General features: G+C 49.1%; 1 protein-coding gene and 1 pseudogene across 1 annotated transcript in view; one reads left to right on the forward strand and one right to left on the reverse strand.

The window, feature by feature from the left end:
* The window catches only part of CASQ2 (calsequestrin 2), a 301,670-nt gene that overhangs the window by 117,227 nt on the left and 166,294 nt on the right, over positions 1-18,149 (reverse strand). The window lies entirely within an intron of this gene.
* On the forward strand, positions 11,898-14,212 carry LOC146799840 (uncharacterized; annotated as a pseudogene).

The following is an 18,149-nucleotide window of genomic DNA, read 5'->3' on the forward strand; positions in this document are numbered from 1 at the left end:
CCTCACCCCAGACATTCCTACCCCAGGCATTCCTACACCCCAGACATTCCTACCCCAGGCATTCCTACACCCCAGACATTCCTACCCCAGACATTCCTACCCCACGCATTCCTATACCAGCATTCCTACACTAGGCATTCCTACACTCCAGACATTCCTACCCCAGGCATTCCTACACCCCAGACATTCCTACCCCAGACATTCTTACCCCAGGTATTCCTATACCAGGCATTCTGGGGACCAAGCACTGCTACACCCCAGACATTTCTACCCCAGGCATTCCTACACCCCAGACATTCCTACCCCAGACATATCTACCCCAGGCATTCCCACATCCCAGGCATTACTACACCAAGAATTCCTACACTAGGCATTCCCATCCCAAGCATTCTTACACCCGAGGCATTCCTACACCCCAAGCATTCCTACACCCCAATCATTCCTACACCATGCATTCCTACATCCCAGGCACTCCTAAACCCCAGACATTCCTATATCCCAGGCATTCCTACACCCCAGGCATTCCTACACCCGAGGCATTCCTACATCCCAGGCATTCCTACCCCAGGCATTCCTACACCAGGCATTCCTACACCCCAGTTATTCCTACACACCAAGCATTCCTACACCCTAGGCATTTATACACCAGGCATTCCTACACTCCAGGCATTCCCACACCCCAGGCATTCCTAACCCAGGCATTCCTACACCCCAGGCATTCCTACACCGCAGGCATTCCTACACCTCATGCATTCCTACACCTCATGCATTCCTACACCACAGCCATTCCTACAGCCCAGGCATTACTACACCAGGCATTTCTTCACCGCAGGCATTTCCTCAACCTAAGCATTCTCACACCCCAGGGATTCCAACTCCCCAAGCATTCCTACACCCCAGTCATTCCTACACCCCAATCATTCCTACACCATGCATTCCTACATCCCAGGCACTCCTAAACCCCAGACATTCCTATATCCCAGGCATTCCTACACCCCAGGCATTCCTACACCCGAGGCATTCCTACATCCCAGGCATTCCTACCACAGGCATTCCTACACCAGGCATTCCTACACCCCAGTTATTCTTACACACCAAGCATTCCTACACCGCAGGCATTTATACACCAGGCATTCCTACACTCCAGGCATTCCCACACCCCAGGCATTCCTAACTCAGGCATTCCTACACCCCAGGCATTCCTACACCCCAGGCATTCCTACACCTCATGCATTCCTACACCACAGCCATTCCTACAGCCCAGGCATTACTACACCAGGCCTTTCTTCACCGCAGGCATTTCCTCTACCTAAGCATTCTCACACCCCAGGGATTCCTACCCCAGGCATTCCTACACCCCAGGCATTTTCTCAACCTAAGCCTTCCTACACCCCAGGCATTCCTACACCCCAAGCATTCCTACACCCCAGGCATTCCTACACCCCAGGCATTCCTACACCCCAGGCATTCCTACACCCCAGGCATTCCTACACCCCAGTCATTTTTTCAACCTAAGCCTTCCTACACCCGAGGCATTCCTACACCCCAAGTATTCCTACACCCCAGGGATTCCTACACCGGGCATTCCTACACTACAGGCATTCCTATGCCCCAGGCATTTATACACAAGGCATTCCTACACTCCAGGCATCCCCACACCCCAGGCATTCATAACCCAGGCATTCCTACACCCCAGGCATTCCTATACCCCAGGCATTCCTACACCTCATGCATTCCTACACCACAGTCATTCCTACACCCCAGGCATTACTACACCAGGCATTTCCTCACCCCATGCATTTCCTCAACCTAAGCATTCTCACACCCCAGGGATTCCTACTCCCCAAGCATTCCTACACCCCAGGTATTCCTACCCCAGGCATTCCTAAACCCCAGGCATTTTCTCAACCTAAGCCTTCCTACACCCCAGGCATTCCTACACCCCAGTCATTCCTACAGCCCAGGCATTACTACACCAGGCATTTCTTCACCCCATGCATTTCCTCAACCTACGCATTCTCACACCCCAGGGATTCCTACACCCCAAGCTTTCCTACACCCCAGTCATTCCTACACACAGGCATTCCTACACCCCAGGTATTCTTTAACCCAAACATTCCTCCAACCCAAGTATTCCTCCAACCTGAGGATTCACCCTCCCCTGGCATTCACCCACCCCAAGTATTTACCCTTCTAGGCATTTCTCCAAAAGAAGCATTCCTCCACCCCAAGCATTCCTCCAACCCAAGCGTTCCATAAATGAGCAGTGCTCCAACCTGTGCTAAAAGTTCAAGCACGGGTGGATCTCCTCCACAGGAGTCCTCTGAAAATGCTATAATCTGCACAGCCGTGAAACAATTTAACAACCTGATAGGTATCAGTACACTGATACACAGACCTCCTCCTTAGTTTCAGGATCCATCCAAAAACACATCAGAGCACAGGTTAGTGGAGTATGTGAAACCGAAGAAGGACTCTCTTCTGATATAATCATAAACAAAAGGAGGACAAACCGGCTCAGCAAAAGCCTCACTTTAAAAAAAAGAAAGTGGCTGGGATCTCACTTTAGTATGAGCACAGATTGAGGACTGCTTCTCAACAAGGAGTGGGCTCGGACTCTGCTAGACAGTGCAGCAGAAGCCACGAAAGTTCACCAGAATCTTCAAGAGTGCCTGTCGGTGAAAGCAGCTGAGTTTGTTCAGGTGGAAACACCGGAGCAGAGGGTTAGTGCTCCAGGCAGATTGTAAAGCTTACCACTTCCGATGGAGGGTGACATTCCTCGCACAATTAAAGTTATCTTTTGGGAGAACCTAACATTTGGCTATGACATTCTATTGGCTGAAAGAGACTGGCCACCTGGGATTGTAAAACAAGTCCCACGAGGGCAAAGCATGACAGTACTAGCTTTCTCCCTGATTGTTCCAGAATCAGTTAAACATGTGCATGCCAAGGACTGGGCCCTTGCACAAGCCCCAGCATTAAACCACAACCATGTGTGGTGTGCTGGGGTGTAGAGTCACCTTACCTTATAATACCCATAAGGTCCAGCCCGCAAGAGCGACCACAATACGCCATTGAACATGATGCTGAAAGACATGTTAGTGACACAACGGGAATATCAAGGTGTCATTGAACCGTGCACCTCTCCAAGGAACAATCCCATTCACACTGCCTAGTCTCAGACTATAGACAATTAAATAGTCACACTCGCACATTTGCAGTAAAAAGTGCACACAGCATAGCGCTAATGAACAATATACAGGCACATGCATCAAGCACAAAACCGGTCGCAAACGGGCAGATTCTCAGAATCTGCCCCTTTGCGACCGGTATTTTTGCCTTTGGGATGCATCATCCCAAATGCAAAAATCGCTATTTAAGGAATCTCAAAATTGGGATTCCTTAAATAGCGATTGCATTTAAGGAATCCCTAATTGAGATTCCTTAAATGCAATGCATTACAGTTTAAAAAATAGCGATTTCGCTATTAGCGTGAGCAAATTACCATGAGGCTGGACCTCATGGTAATTTGCGAAAACTTAGAAAAATGCACTTATTTGCATTTTTCTAAGTTTCATGTTGCCCACACACATGCCCTTAGAGCATGTGTGTATGCAACATTTGTGCAGAGTGAACATACATGGGTGCAATAGGGTGTCATTTTGACACCCTTGCACCATCGAAATTGCGGGAGCAATTTGCGAGTACCTACTGGTACTCGCAAATTGCTCCCGCAATCTCTAATTCATTCCTATGGGCCTGGAGGCCCATAGGAATGAATGGGAAGACATTCCTTAATTGCGACTCGCAATTTGCTAGTCGCAATTAAGGAATTTGTGGGAATCGCTATTTCTTTAGCGATTCCTACATGCATAGGGTTTTGCTATTCCTTAATTGCGATTCCTTAATAATCGCTATTAAGGAATCGCAAAACCCTATGATGATGCATGTGCCTGATAGTGCACAAAAAATACAAAACAACAGCATTTAAAAGCAGGTATTTAAGCACATTTCCCGCCCTAGGGTTCACAAAAACAATGTTATCAATTCCCACACGGGCATAAGAGCAGCTCCAGCTTGTTCTCAGCCCGTGTACCAGGACTGTTACAGAGCTTTGCCACGAAGCATTGTCCTATATCTATGACATATACCTTACAGGTGATGATTTGGAAACACACCTAGCCAGGGTAGATCACGTTGTTCAAGGATGAGCTAAAATTCTCATTGCCCTTTTCCTGGGATACGAGTTATCAAATGAAGGCAAAATCTTAGCGCCACATTGCCTAGAGAAATGTGCACTTCTAAAACCAACAAACGCAAAAAAATGCTACAATCACTACTGGACTTTCTAAATTTGACCCGCAAGGGTCATGTTTGCGCTATAAAATGTTATAAATACAATTAAAATAAATACCAGATTATGCACAACAGGTAAAACCGTTTTATGAATGAATACGCTCAGATTTCTCAAGCACACACTGGGCACCAGAACATACACAGGTCTTGTGTTCAGTACAGACTAACATGCTAGAATCAAAACACTTACACAAGAGTAAACACAACAAATTTGGTGATCAGCATAATTGCGGGAACAGGAGACTACACATGTCACTTTCAATGAGGGTGACACTGTGTCAATAGCATATAAGTAGCATCTATACTCCAATGCAGAAATGCGTTTTGCCCCGACAGAAAAAATACTGATGGCAGTGCAGACAGCTGTAGTCAAAGAAAGATCCTTGGCTCAGGGGAAACGCATTTTATCATGACTCCCATTCCAGCTTTAGAGGCCGTCACAAAGGCCAGTGTCCTAAATGTTAAAGCGTTGCATTCTAGATGGATACAGAGAGCCAATTCTTTAACAGCGAAAGATGTGCATTACATCTTTCACTCTACTTTACAAACACAAGCCGACATACAATATGAACAAGAATATCCTGTGCTCAGTGAAATCATGCCTCTAGATCAATATGATTTCATAGTTTACACTGATGGTTCTGCCCAGCCTGCAGTTGGAACAATTCATCAATACTCTACCACTTGCAGAGAGGTAAGGGGTAAAATGAGGGATGGGGCCTACTAACCTCTCAAAACGTTCACACAATCACTAGGTGATTGGACTGCTGGCTGAACTGAAATCTCTAATTCCGACACTTGAAAATATGGGTGCCAAATTCCCCACACATATTGTGTGTGAGTCGTATTATTCTTGCCAGTCTTACAATGAGTAGCTACACTATAGGAGCCAGATTAGATTCAGAGATTCAAAAGGGTACACTATCAAGGACAAATTGGTTTGGGGAAAGGTGTCAAATTTTTAAGCAAGTTTGCCATGAGCTCATCTAATTCACACACCGAGCCACCAACATAGAAATACACTTTGCAGGGAATTCATTGGCTGATGAAGCTGCAAAGGCAGCAGCGGAAACTGCTGTTGTAGCTGCAGTGACTTGTGTCAACACGAGGATAGATTGAGACATCATGGTGGCTGTCACAGCTTAATACCAACAAGCCCCAGGCCTGCATTTATTTGGACCTCTGCGGGCCACTAAACAGTGATGGTTCCTTTAAATACATCCTACTAGCAGTAGACTCCTGTTCTTGATTCCTATGGCAGTGGCCACAGAAATCATCTTACACCTGAACTGTTATAAAAGATTTGCAAGTCTTCATCAGGACATATGCAGTAGCTGCATGCCATTTGAATCAGGGACCAGCGTTTGCCTCTGGGGCTTACCGGTATTCCATGGGTACCTTGGGTGTAGCTGTGCAGTACCCCTCTCCCCAGCATCCTGAGGCAAATTTGATAGTGGAGACGAAGAATTGTGACTTAAATCAGTCTTTAACAGCTAGAGTATTAGGTTCAGGCCATAGCTGGATCGGCCACCTGTATGGGGTCCAGAGAGCTTTAAATAATCTGCTAAGAAGATCCTTGGGTGGTCGGACTCCCTGTTAGTTCCTGTGTGGGGTTCAGGTGTGTGCTCCTGACCTAAACCAGTGGTGGCAGAAACTCCTTTTGAAATCAGTGAATGTTTGGCTGTCTTCCAGAATGAGCAAAGGAACAAGCTTTTTTTTTTTTTTTTTTTACGTTTTCAAAACCTTTATTCAGCATGAATACGAAATACACAGCCCCACGCCTACAACCATCCTGTGGCCGGCGGCTTGATACGAGAATGAAAATGAATGTTAAACACAGCTGCCTGCCTACAACCCTCCAGGGGCCGGCTGCGGCATAAGAAGCAGGATAATTAGCATGCCAGTGTGAATGACCATCACCCATCCACCACGAGACACCTTGCATTGAAATAGTCGACCCTCAGTAACATGCAGCAGTGGTATAAAGGTGCCTCGCAATCGTGCACAATGGCCGTCTCACCTCCCATCCCCGTGTGCTGCCTGGCCGAGGGACAGAGGGTGGGTCACTACCGTAGGAGCGATGTCTAGGAAGGTGAAGGGGGAAGCGGGTAAGAAGGCCCGCTATGTCTGTGGGTGTGACAACAGATATGCCTGTAAGGGACCCCAGTTGTCAGTTGGCCTTGAAGCGGAAGGCAGAAGTTCAGCATATCGAAGCAAAGTGTCCTGACAGTGTACCATATCACCGATCCAATCCTTAAATTTGGGAGCTCTGCCCCGTCCCCATCTACAGGCTATCAGACGTTTCGCCAAAAGAAGGGCGATAGTGGCAAATCTGCGGACCGGTTTTCGTATAGTTTTAGTATAGCCCAGGAGTGCCTGTGTCGGAGAGGGTGCCAGTGGGACATCTATCATTTCGGAAACGCCGGAGGACACTTGTTGCCAATAGTCGGCAATCTCCCGGCATCCCCACGTCATGTGAAGAAAGTCCGCCCCCGGAGCGCGCCAGCGCCAGCAGAGATCGTCCTCTCGAAGGCTCACCCTATGCATGTGTGCTGGAGTACAATAGAGCCTATGTAAGAACCTACAATGAATCACCCTGAACCTGCTACTGGAGGAGATCTGTTCGGTTTGTAAGCAGCAATAGCTCCAGAGTTCGTCAGCTATGGGCAGTCCTAGGTCTTCCTCCCATTTAGTACGTGCCCTGCACGGCAAGAAGTCTAGAGTAGTGTGTAGCGAGTGGTATAGGGTGGAGACTGCATGAGCCGGAGTGGTAGCCTTAAGTAAACGATGCAGGGGTTCCAGCGTGGGTGGCTCACTAGGAAAGTCCCCTGTTAATGCACGAATACCACTACGAAGCCTGATATATAGGAAGGTGTCCATGAAAGTGGGTGCAGAGTGAGCGAACATGTGAGATTGGGAGCGGAATTGTCCGTCATGATAGAGGTCCCCCCATGTTGTAATGTGGAGTTTGGCCATAGAGTTTTTAAACAGTTGTTCCTGTAAAAGAGGCAAACGGGGATGGTATGCCAGAGGAAGCAGTGGAGAATAAAGCAGCGGTGCGCGTGCTACCTTCGCAATGTATTGCCATGCTAGAATGGAACTCGAGATCGTGGTGCGGTACGCCGTATGTGTCTCTGGTGTACTGAGTATCGCTCCCTCCAGTGGAATAGGCGCAACCAGCCAATGTTCCACAGCCGTCTGCGGCAGGAAGGGCGTGGGGCGAATCCAGTGATGAATGTAGTGGGCCTGCGCGCTGTGATAATACAGCTCAAAGTCCGGGAGGTCGAGCCCTCCCTGTGCGAATGGGCGAGTCAAAACCTCCCAACGGAGACGCGGCCTCCTCCCCCCCCAGACCAGGCGAATGAGCTCAGACCTCAAAAGACGAAAGAAGGACTTGCCAGGGTAATATGGGATGTTCATGAAAAGGTACAGGAGTTTCGGAAGAACCACCATCTTAATTAAGGAAGCGCGGCCCGCAAATGAGAGGGGCAGCGTGATCCATCTAGACACCCATGCCTGGATATAGTCAAACGTGCGGCCATAGTTCATCCGCATTAGCTCTTCTCGGTCATGGGAGAGAAGTATGCCCAGGTAGCGAACCTCATCCATGTCCCACCGTAGAGGGTAGTCCAGAGGGAAAGGCTGAGCGGCCGCAGTCAGGGGAAATATGGTGGATTTTCCCCAATTGATATGGATACCAGACATACCTGCGAAGCGAATAAACTCACGGAGGATAGGGTTGAGGTTGGCAGCGGGGTCACGTATGTAGAGCGTGATGTCATCCGCGTATAGGGAGATGAGGACCTCTCGCTGAAGACAGCGCAGAGCCTTGTATCGGTGATGTTGGCGGAGCCGGGCCGCCAGAGGTTCCATCGCCACCGCAAACAGCAGCGGAGATAGTGGGCAACCCTGCCGGGTACCCCGCGATACCACAAATGCGTCCGATATTCGCCCGTTCAACCCCACCCTAGCGACCGGCCGGTCATACAGGAGATCAATCCAGCGCGTGAAGCCCAACGGCATGCCCATATTGCGCAAAATACAGTGGAGATAGTCCCATTCCAGCGAGTCGAAGGCCTTGGTGGCGTCCAAAAAGACCGCCACCAATGGCAACTCCGGGTCTACATTATGCATGATGGAAAATAGCGTCCGGAGATTATTGGAAGTGGCCCTACCAGGGACGAAGCCCGCTTGATCAGATAACACCAGGCCTCCCAGTAACAACTGCAGCCGGTTAGCTAGTATTTTAGTCAGGATTGTGGCGTCACAATTAATTAACGAGAGAGGGCGGTACGAGTCACAGCACTGAGGCGGCTTCCCAGGCTTCAACAAGGAGGTAATCAGTGCCTCCTGCATTGACGGAGGAAGCGTGCCCGATTCATGCGCCTCCATGAAAACCTCCCGGAGCACCGGAGCTAGGATATCCATATACGCCTTGTAGAAGTCCATAGGCAACCCGTCCAGGCCAGGGGCCTTTCCCGGAGCCATCTGTTTGATCGCATCTCTAACCTCCTCCAGGCCGATCGGCTCTGCCAGGAACTCCCGTTGACGGTCAGAGAGCCATCCCAGTGTGAGCTCCCGAAGGTAGTCGTCCATGTCCAGTGCACCGACCCTAGTAGTAGAGTATAGCGTGGAATAGTGGGTAGTGAAGGCCGCCAGAAGCGAGTGCGTGTCACGTAAAGGAGTCCCATCCTCCCCTTCCAGCTCCAGCACAAAATTAGTGCCTCGCGGTGGGCGGATCGCTCCCGCCAAAGATTTACCGGGTCGTTCCCCTTCCCCGTACGTACGAGCTTTGAAGTACTTGCCCCGGAAATTCACCTCTCTTTCAGCGGTGGACATGTAGTCCGATAGCGTCTCGCGGTACTTTGCCTGTGCATCTGTATTGTTGGCGTAGTCTGGGCTATGTTCTAGGGTGTGGAGTGTAGTTTCCAGTTTGCGCAATGTATCTCGCAAGGTCCGTAGTACCCCGGAGCTTTTAGAAATGCAGAATCCCCGTATTGTGACCTTTAGCGCCTCCCAGAGAGTGGCCGCCCGGTCTACCGTTCCCCTGTTACGGGATAGGAAATCTTCTAGCTCTTGACACAATTCGGTTCGAAATAGTTCATCAAGTAAGATGGTGGGTTGGAGTCTCCAAGTCTGAGGTCTGCCCATTATATCGGGTAGACGGAACTTGGTCAGTACCGGGGAGTGATCGGAGTACGTACGGCCTACATGTCGCACCTCCACCAAGGAGGGGGCTAGGGCCCTATCCACCATAATGTAATCTAGTCTGGCCCAAGTTGCATGTGCATGATTCCAATGCGTGCCTTCCATAGAAGTCGGGTGTAAGTGTCGTCAGGTATCCACGATCTCATGGGTGTCGCAGATGTCCCTTAGGTATCTGTGTGTATTAGTGTAGTGGTGCATAGATGGGTTCGACCTATCCAAAGCGAGGTCTAAGACAGCGTTGAAATCTCCCCCCCAAATGAGGTGTGTGGATCCCACTTCTCTGACCTTGTTCCAGAGAGCAATGAAACTGCTCGGGTTATCACAGTTGGGGCCATAAGAGCAGGCAAGGGTGATGGTCTCGATACCTATCCTACCCCACGCTATACAATAACGACCCTCGCGATCCGTGGCGGTGCCTATGGGAACATAGGGAACTCCCCTTTTAACTAGGATAGTAGTGCCTCTCGCATAAGACGAGTATGGCGCATGAAGTGAGTGGGCAGCCCATCTGGCAGCGAAGGTGGCATTGCGGAGAGGGTCCATGTGAGTCTCCTGAAGAAATACAACCTGAGCATGCAACCTGTCTAGGGCACCCAAGATTCGCCTTCGTTTCCTTGGCTCCCCCAGGCCATGGACATTCCAGCTAATAGCAGTGAGCACTCCTCCCCCCCCGAGCTCAGTGCGTGTGGTGTGGGTCATTTGTGCCCATAAATGAATTATGGATTAAGAGGCGCAACTGGCAGCAAGGCCATGGATGTATTGGTCGAAAAAGGGTGGCACACTGTGCTATTTCAACAAGTTTGTTCGCAGTGCTCATGCTGAAGACCAACAACAAACCCAAAACAGTCCGTGGAAATCCCACCCCCCCGCCCACTTCGAAATCCCAATCATGTCGGGCATCCCCAACCCCCATCCCACCCCCTCCCACCACTGCAGCCCAATCCTGCCGGAATTCAGACCCCCTCCCATCCTTTACAACAAACATATACGCAAAAGTGGGGTATACCCTGTGGGGGACTCGCCGGCGTGCCGGACCTGCCCTTCCCAATTCCCTTTGTTTCACCCACCACACCATCACCCCATTGGGGGAGGAGTCCAAGTGGGACAGGGGGGAAGTGCCAGGGCGAATCAGGTCGGCAATGTCCAGACCAGTACCCTGTCAACAGTAGGCGACAGCACATACAGGTCCCCAAACAGTAATGTCCGTTCATCCCTTACATCATAGAGAGAGGGCGAAAGGCCAGGGCAGTCCTACATTGGGTCAACGGGAACGGTCCCTCCCAAAAACGTGATCCTCCCAAGCTCCACAGCCAAAGTACAGGTCACTTAAAGAGAAGAGTCAAGAGCGAGGGGGAGCAGGCAGTGCCGAGGAGGAAGGTAAGACACATGAAGGGGTAAAGAGACAGAACATGAACCAGAACAGCGGTACTCATCAGTCAGGTGCAGACGTCGGAGAGCTGGAGCCCGATCCCGTTACAGGGCCGCGTCGCCGAGGGGCCGCAGAAGGCTGTTCTTTCAGAAAGTCCTCCACCTGTTGCGGATTGCCAAAGAAAAGGGGCTTGCCATGATGTGTGATCTTGAGCTTGGCTGGATATTGCATGGAGTAAGGAATGTCTCGTTGCTGTAGTTTCTTCTTTACTCCTGTAAATTTTCGACGGGCATCCTGCACTGCCTGGGTAAAATCCGGGTAGAATGAAATGGTGACGTTTTCATGCAGGATCGGTTGTTTCTCCCTGGGCAGGCGCAGTACGGCATCCCGATCCCTGTAATTCAGAAATTTGATGATGACAGGGCGCGGTGGGGCCCCAGGGACCGGACGAGGCCCCAAGGAGCGGTGGGCTCGCTCCACCACCAGCTGCGGCGAGAAAGAGTCCCTTCCAAATTTATCGATCAGCAGCCGCTCAATGAAATCCTCCATACGGCCCCCACCGCTGGACTCCGCAAGGCCAATCAGGCGAACGTTGTTCCGCCGGGAGCGCGCCTCCAAATCTTCATTTTTGTCGGCAATGACCTTGAGCAGCCGGTCCATCTGCGTCAACTTAGTTGCACCAGCCACTGCGCTATCCTCCAGCTCCGATATTCGCCCCTCCGCCTCTTTCAGGCGCTCTCCGTGTTGGTCCAGCCGGTGCACCACCGCCTCCAGGCGTGTGTTCATGTTGTCGATTTTGATGTCAATGGATGTTAAGCTCTTCTGCATGCCGAGAAGGATAGCCTTCCAGTCCACTTCCTCCTCCTCGCTGGGACCCAACTCGCCACTCTCCGCAGGCAGCGCTCGCGTTTTCTTTTTGGGGGGGTTGAACTGTAGCGTCGCTTGTTTTGCGTCCGATTTGCCCATGGCGGCTTCAGACGAGAGCCTAGATCTCCGAGAGGCAGTCCGCCAGGTGAGTTCAATAATGTATGCGACCACGTGAGCACCAAGTCGAGGGGCCAGCCACTGTCCGCTGCGCCAACACCAGCTCACCAGACGATCAGACCCCTCTAACCGCCAGGATTCTGCAGTTCAGTTTGGCTTCCAGGCGCTCCGTGTAGCCACAGCACCTCCTCAGCCCCCGCAAGGACAGGGCTGCGCCACTCCGCCCCGTAGGCCACAAGGTCCAGGCCCGGGGGATACACCAAGCCAGGCCCAGAAGAGACGTCCGTTGGGTAAGGGCCGTTGCCACCTCGCAACGCCAGTGGAGGGGCTCTGCCACCAGCCCCCACCTCGATGCAGCTCCTGGTGCCCCCGGCCACGGCACCCCCATGTCCCACGGGCTCAGAAGTGCACCCCCCTGCCTCAGTGCGGTCCGGTCAGGCGGGCAGGGTACTTACACGCACCACGTCCGCAGCCTCGAAGCAGCAAGGTCCTCTCCGCGTTCACTGCACGTCCGGCTCATCCGGTGGGCACCGGCAGTCGCGGTGCAGGGAGGGGGACGTCTAAGCCCACCGCGGCCGTCCAGCAGAGCGGCCGCCGCGCCAATCACAGTCCACGACTCCCCTGCGGCTCGCAGGGCCTGAGGAATCCCCGGTCTCGCGTTGCTGGGAGCCTCCGCTCCGAAGGTCCGCTCCTCTCGCTGCCCCGTCCGCGGCGGGTAATATCTTCACCGCCAAGGCGCCCACGGACTTGAAACTCGCACCGAGTGGTCCCGCGGTCTTCAGCTGTCCATAGGTATCGATTGATTGTCGGTAACTGGCATGTAGGATGTTGTTGCAGGGTTTTTTGTCGCCCGGCTGGCGAGAGCCTCACTAAAGCGCGGCCATGACGGTCCAGCGCCACCTAGCGCCCCCAGCAAAGGAACAAGCTTGAGAAACATTCCACAACTGCAGAAGTGAAGGCAGAACCAGCAACTCCTGGCTGGATTCCAAAGATCGGGGATCTGGTCCGAGAAAAGATAGTGGACAAAAAAGAGTTTGGCCCATCTCACAGAGCATTGGTGCTGGTCCTGGCAGTTGACGGTATCAGAACTGTATATTTACCACCCCTTGCTCATTGTAAAAAAAAGAGGTTTGTGACAATTGATCTAATCAAACCACACCATGTGGCCGGTCCTGCAAAGTAGGCCACAAGGGCTCCCGCACAGTTACCTGTCCTCTCTCACCACCTTACATGAAATCCCTTTACAAGCTTTAAACAACACAGATGTTTCTGCTCCCCAGCTGGGGGTATCTGACACTGTATGCAAATTCACAGATTTCAACACCACACACCAATAATGAAGTTGCTTCTGACTCCCCTTTGGAGTTCACTACCAGTTCCACACTGTCCTGTGAGGTCCCTGTTTTTGCACAGACTGCCTCTGGCTACTATGCTGACATTAATGACTTTTCCCAGGATTCATCAGATCCACCTCGGAATGGAATAAATGCATTTAGAATTTGGCTTAAAAATACATATTTTGTTCCACCATCAACTTACATCTGATTTTCCATTTTGTTGTTTTTCCTTTTCATATGGATTGGTTTTGTCACAGTCTTTTTTTAACTTTTAAATGGACACTATCTCCCGGAACGCACTGCTGTTGAACTGGTAACAGAGGTATTGACGCCTTACACTTCATCACATAAAGTGCGGCGAGACCTGCCCCTTGTGAACATTTCAGCGGTTCCGGTAATTGATGGAATTGTTTGGGATAAGGTATCATTAGATATTTTTGGTCCTAGAGAAACTTTGCAAATACCATATGTATTCAAAATATCCCTTGGTGACATTATGACTCTTGGCAGCATCTCTGATGATCGGGATCTAAAGATTGTAAGATCTATGCTTTCTGAGCTAGAACACTATACTGTATTTGACCGGGAAGATATGTATAGTGGAATGTCAAATTACGATGACATGTTTTGTTACCATCACTATGCGCACCATTACTTACACAGAGCTAGTGCTCACCGTGCAATATTTAATTACACACAATGGGAACACTGCCCTACACCACCTTCGGGTAACTCCAAAACATACACACAGAAGTATGCAAACTTTTCTAGCAATGGTCCAGTAGACCCAGAGTCTTATTATTTTAAACTTTTCCCTTCCCTGGCAAAGAAAACTATGCTGACCGAGACTAAGTTAATTTATTCAGCCCACTTTATTTCCCAGTTGTCAATACAAGGATACGACTTCTGGAAAGACAATGTTGACTTAATATCTGTTTGGGGAATTAAAGACTGGTAAGTTCAGGGCAAAGAGGCTTTGTTTAGAGCATGTCTAATACCAAGACAAATTATTTTTCCAAACAAAACTGTACAGCAAACATCCTGCCTAGGCTTGGCCAGGATAAAGGATTTGAACACACCAAACATTCCCACATTTGCATGTTTTGAAAATTGGCAACAATTCAAAAACTACACAGAGGAAAACCTCAACAACATGCTTAAGAATGGTACATACAATTCTTCCCATTCCAGTTCAGAGGGGTGGCTAGTGTGGCCATTAAACACTAATGGGTGTCATGCACGTTTTTTGAACAACACGAAGAGATTTTGAATAAACAGACCAGACCCACGTTACACAGAGACACAACACTCAGGAGTGGTAACAACATACAGCATGGGAAAGTTATGCCTCGAGTGGTTACAACATTCCACCTTGGATGAGGTGAAAGAACACTTGTCTCTCCTTTCAGATGACGTGGATTTGCAGGATTTTATTTTAGGTCCTAGAAAGCCCCCTCATAAACACTTTTTGTATACAGGGTACAGCGAGTTGTGGAAGGTGTCACAGTAGAAAGCTACTGAGTTGTTACATGAGATTAACAGAATACATTTGGAAAAGGCTCTAGCAGTAGTTGACAATGGTAGGACTACTTTATCCACTAGAATGTATTCCCTGAGTAGCATTGTGTCATCAGCTATTGACATCATTCAGAGTGACATGTCCCTCTCACAACACGGACAAAGTAAGCTTAGATCCATAATGCTATTAAGCTGGACTTTACAAACTCTGCAGAATGGTAATGTACCTTGGAAGCATTTAAACATGACCGATTTATTGCTGCCTTACAATTTAACACGCAAGCAGAAATTAATGGCAGAGAAGGATGCAACATACAAAATTTTAAACATAGAACACCTAGAGAAATTACCATTCACTGTGGGGGAAACGCCATCCGCCGATTGGATAATTTATGGATTAAATTCTCTACTAATTTCAACATTCCATTTTAGATCCTGTTTGAAACACTTTCAGGTGGGTGGGTTTGAAGCATTTGGGGAGAGATTTCTACATGAGGCATGGGTTCTACCTTTCGATAACAGGTGTAGGAATGGGGAAACTGAAGTTTTTCTTAGTGGTACAGACGGTAAGAACACTTTTGGCCACTCTCTAGTTTGCAGGGAGATAACACTTCACGGAGCTTGTAATGCTTCAAAAGCAAACTTAGCTTGTTATCTGAAGGGCTCCCCAGCTGCCATAATTCATCCAACATTCAGATTGCTTTCAAATGGAAGTTATTTGATGTTGAATGACCAAGGCTGCTGTGGGATGAGACCTGGAGTACCCTATGTGGTAACGGTTTCCAGGGTTGTGACTTGTTGTACAAAAGTGCTTTCTCCACCAGCTTATACAATTAGAGGAGTGACGAAATGGCCTTCAATTGCTACTTCAAATGTAAACGTTAATAGTCTGAGCAGACTGAAAGCCTTATTGTTTCAGGAGAAAGTTTCTTTAACACCTGCAAGGGAGACGTTTGATCTTCAAGTTGCAATGACTTCTTCTGAAATCCAGTCACTACTGCGCACTAACAACCCACAACACTTTGTAGAACTGGCGCACCGAATATTTAATGCTTCAAATACTACAGGAGAAGTACACTTTTTCAAAGTGATTGGGTCTGGGCTTCTTAGCTCTTTCCAGACTGTCTTCGGAGGGATTCCATGTGTTATATTCTCCTTGGTTTCCAGTATTTTCGGAGACATACTGCTCATTCTGTTTCTGGTTGTCGGGATCCTGAGCCTATTTTTACCGCTTTGCAATGGATGTTCCACCACACGGCCAAATGGGAATGATATTACCACATGTGGCAATGTGTTGTGAACACATGGTGCAATATTTTGGCATGCTCTAGCTTCAGGAACTGAGTGACAATTGGGGGCTTATTTACAAGCCCCTTGTACCACTGGTGAATCACTTTTTTATGGGGAAAAATGACGCACCAGTGGCGCAAGTGGCTTGTAAATAAGCCATTTGGTCTTTTTCCTTTTGACCTATGTGGTTAGATTGCATACAACCTGTGTTCCGCTGCCTGCAGTGCACTTTCAAGATTGCCTTGGATATATGTATATATGTGCCTTTGCAATGCAATTGCACCAGTCTACTGATGTAGAATTGCTGATAAGAATCCATTTGCAAAGATGTCCTGCGTGATTGAGTCGCTGCAGAATGCATATTATGAGACATCTCTTGATTTTTGGATCCTGGATAGTTCTCTGCGGAGGCACCACTGGCTCTTATGCCTTCAGCAGCTGCTGACTGGCTTGGATATGACCATGTTTGTTCTTTCGAACTTGTGACTGGGGTACCAACGGAAACATCACCTGCAAAAGCTGGAAACAACATTGTTTTTTCTGGCTCTCGGAACATTTAAACCTCCTTGCAGTTTCGAGAACTGTTTTTAATTCAGCAACTTTTAAAGCAGAATTGATTTTTTTGATGCTATTATTATATGCATATTTTTAAATTGTCTTTTTAATGCAATTTGGCTTTCTTTACGCTGTATTATTAAAGTGCCTAATTTTTATTAGACTGTTGGGTTTCATTAACAAATTAAGCTTTGGTTTTCGGATTTTTTAATGATTTTTATGAAGTGTTTAGTCACCTTACAGACAAGGAGAGGGAGTTGTGAGGCTACATAGGCTCTGTGCACAAACACGTCCATTTTACATGTTCGCATTTAACCCCTTCCCCGCTCATGACGGAACCGTTCCGTCATGAGCCACGGTTGCCGTGTGCTCATGACGGAACGGTTCCGTCATGACAATCCTGTTGGCGGCCGCTCCGCCTGCGCGGCGCTGTTTCCCCGCCTGTGCGGGGGGACAACGCAAATGGGCGGAGTCATGACGGAACCGTTCCGTCATGAGCACAGCTCAACTGTGGCTCATGACGGAGCGGCTCCGTCATGAGCACAGGCCCACCGCGCTGCCCCCCTGCCCCCCCCAGCGCTGCAGCGGAATGTCCGCAGCAGCGAAGGGGTTAAAGTTAGCATCGTATAAATGATGACTTGAGGGCACATTTGCTTGCATGCCCACCTAAGATAACATAAAAGATTTGCTTACAAATACATTTTCTTTTTTAGGCACATTATCATACCTTGGAACATTCTGTTCAAGGACTGGGGTACACTGTGCAAACTGTCCAATAATAACGGCCAGGCCAGAGCTCAGGCACAGTGCAAATGGGCCCAGTTTATTATATAAACTACACCAGGCCTTTGTTTAGACAGAGGAGCGTTTTGATAGATTATCGCGAACACCCTGTGCCTGAATTACAGCCCATTGGAGTTCATCACCATCCTGAGAAGGTCAGCAGCCTGGTCCATGCCAAGACTGGGTACCAGATTACACACACTCACAGGTAAATGGGGAGTTAGACCACCCCAAGGTTTTCTGGCAGGCCCACACACCCTATGCTTTATAGGTTTTGCCCACGCAGCGTGCATGCGCTGCATAGGAGGACCTTTAGCCGTCGCTCTGCTCTTTTTGGAAACACACACTCGTGCTGGTGGCGGCATCCACCTTGCGGGATTGAGCAGGGGGCGCGCCACAAGCACGAGTATGAGCTTCCAAAAAGAGCAGACTACGCGCGCATGCACGCACCACTCCCGGGCTTGTTTGTGCTTGTAGCCCAGCAGATTGCCATAACCTCCGCAGGCCTCCATTATGAATTTATTTGACATTTGTTCTGGCTTCTTTTCAGCCCATTACTCTCCAGACTCAAGAGGCGCATTGCCTTTTCAGATTCCAGAACGTGTGATTTTTTTATACTTTATTTTTAACTTTTGCTTCAGACGTACATGCATTAGCCTATGATACAATCATTAATGTACACACTGGTTATTCCTCCTTATGGAACAGGCCATCTCAAAACATTTTAGACGAGGCACATATTTTGTGCC

Source organism: Triturus cristatus, chromosome 8 (genome assembly GCF_964204655.1).
Source record: "Triturus cristatus chromosome 8, aTriCri1.1, whole genome shotgun sequence".
Taxonomy (NCBI): domain Eukaryota; kingdom Metazoa; phylum Chordata; class Amphibia; order Caudata; family Salamandridae; genus Triturus; species Triturus cristatus.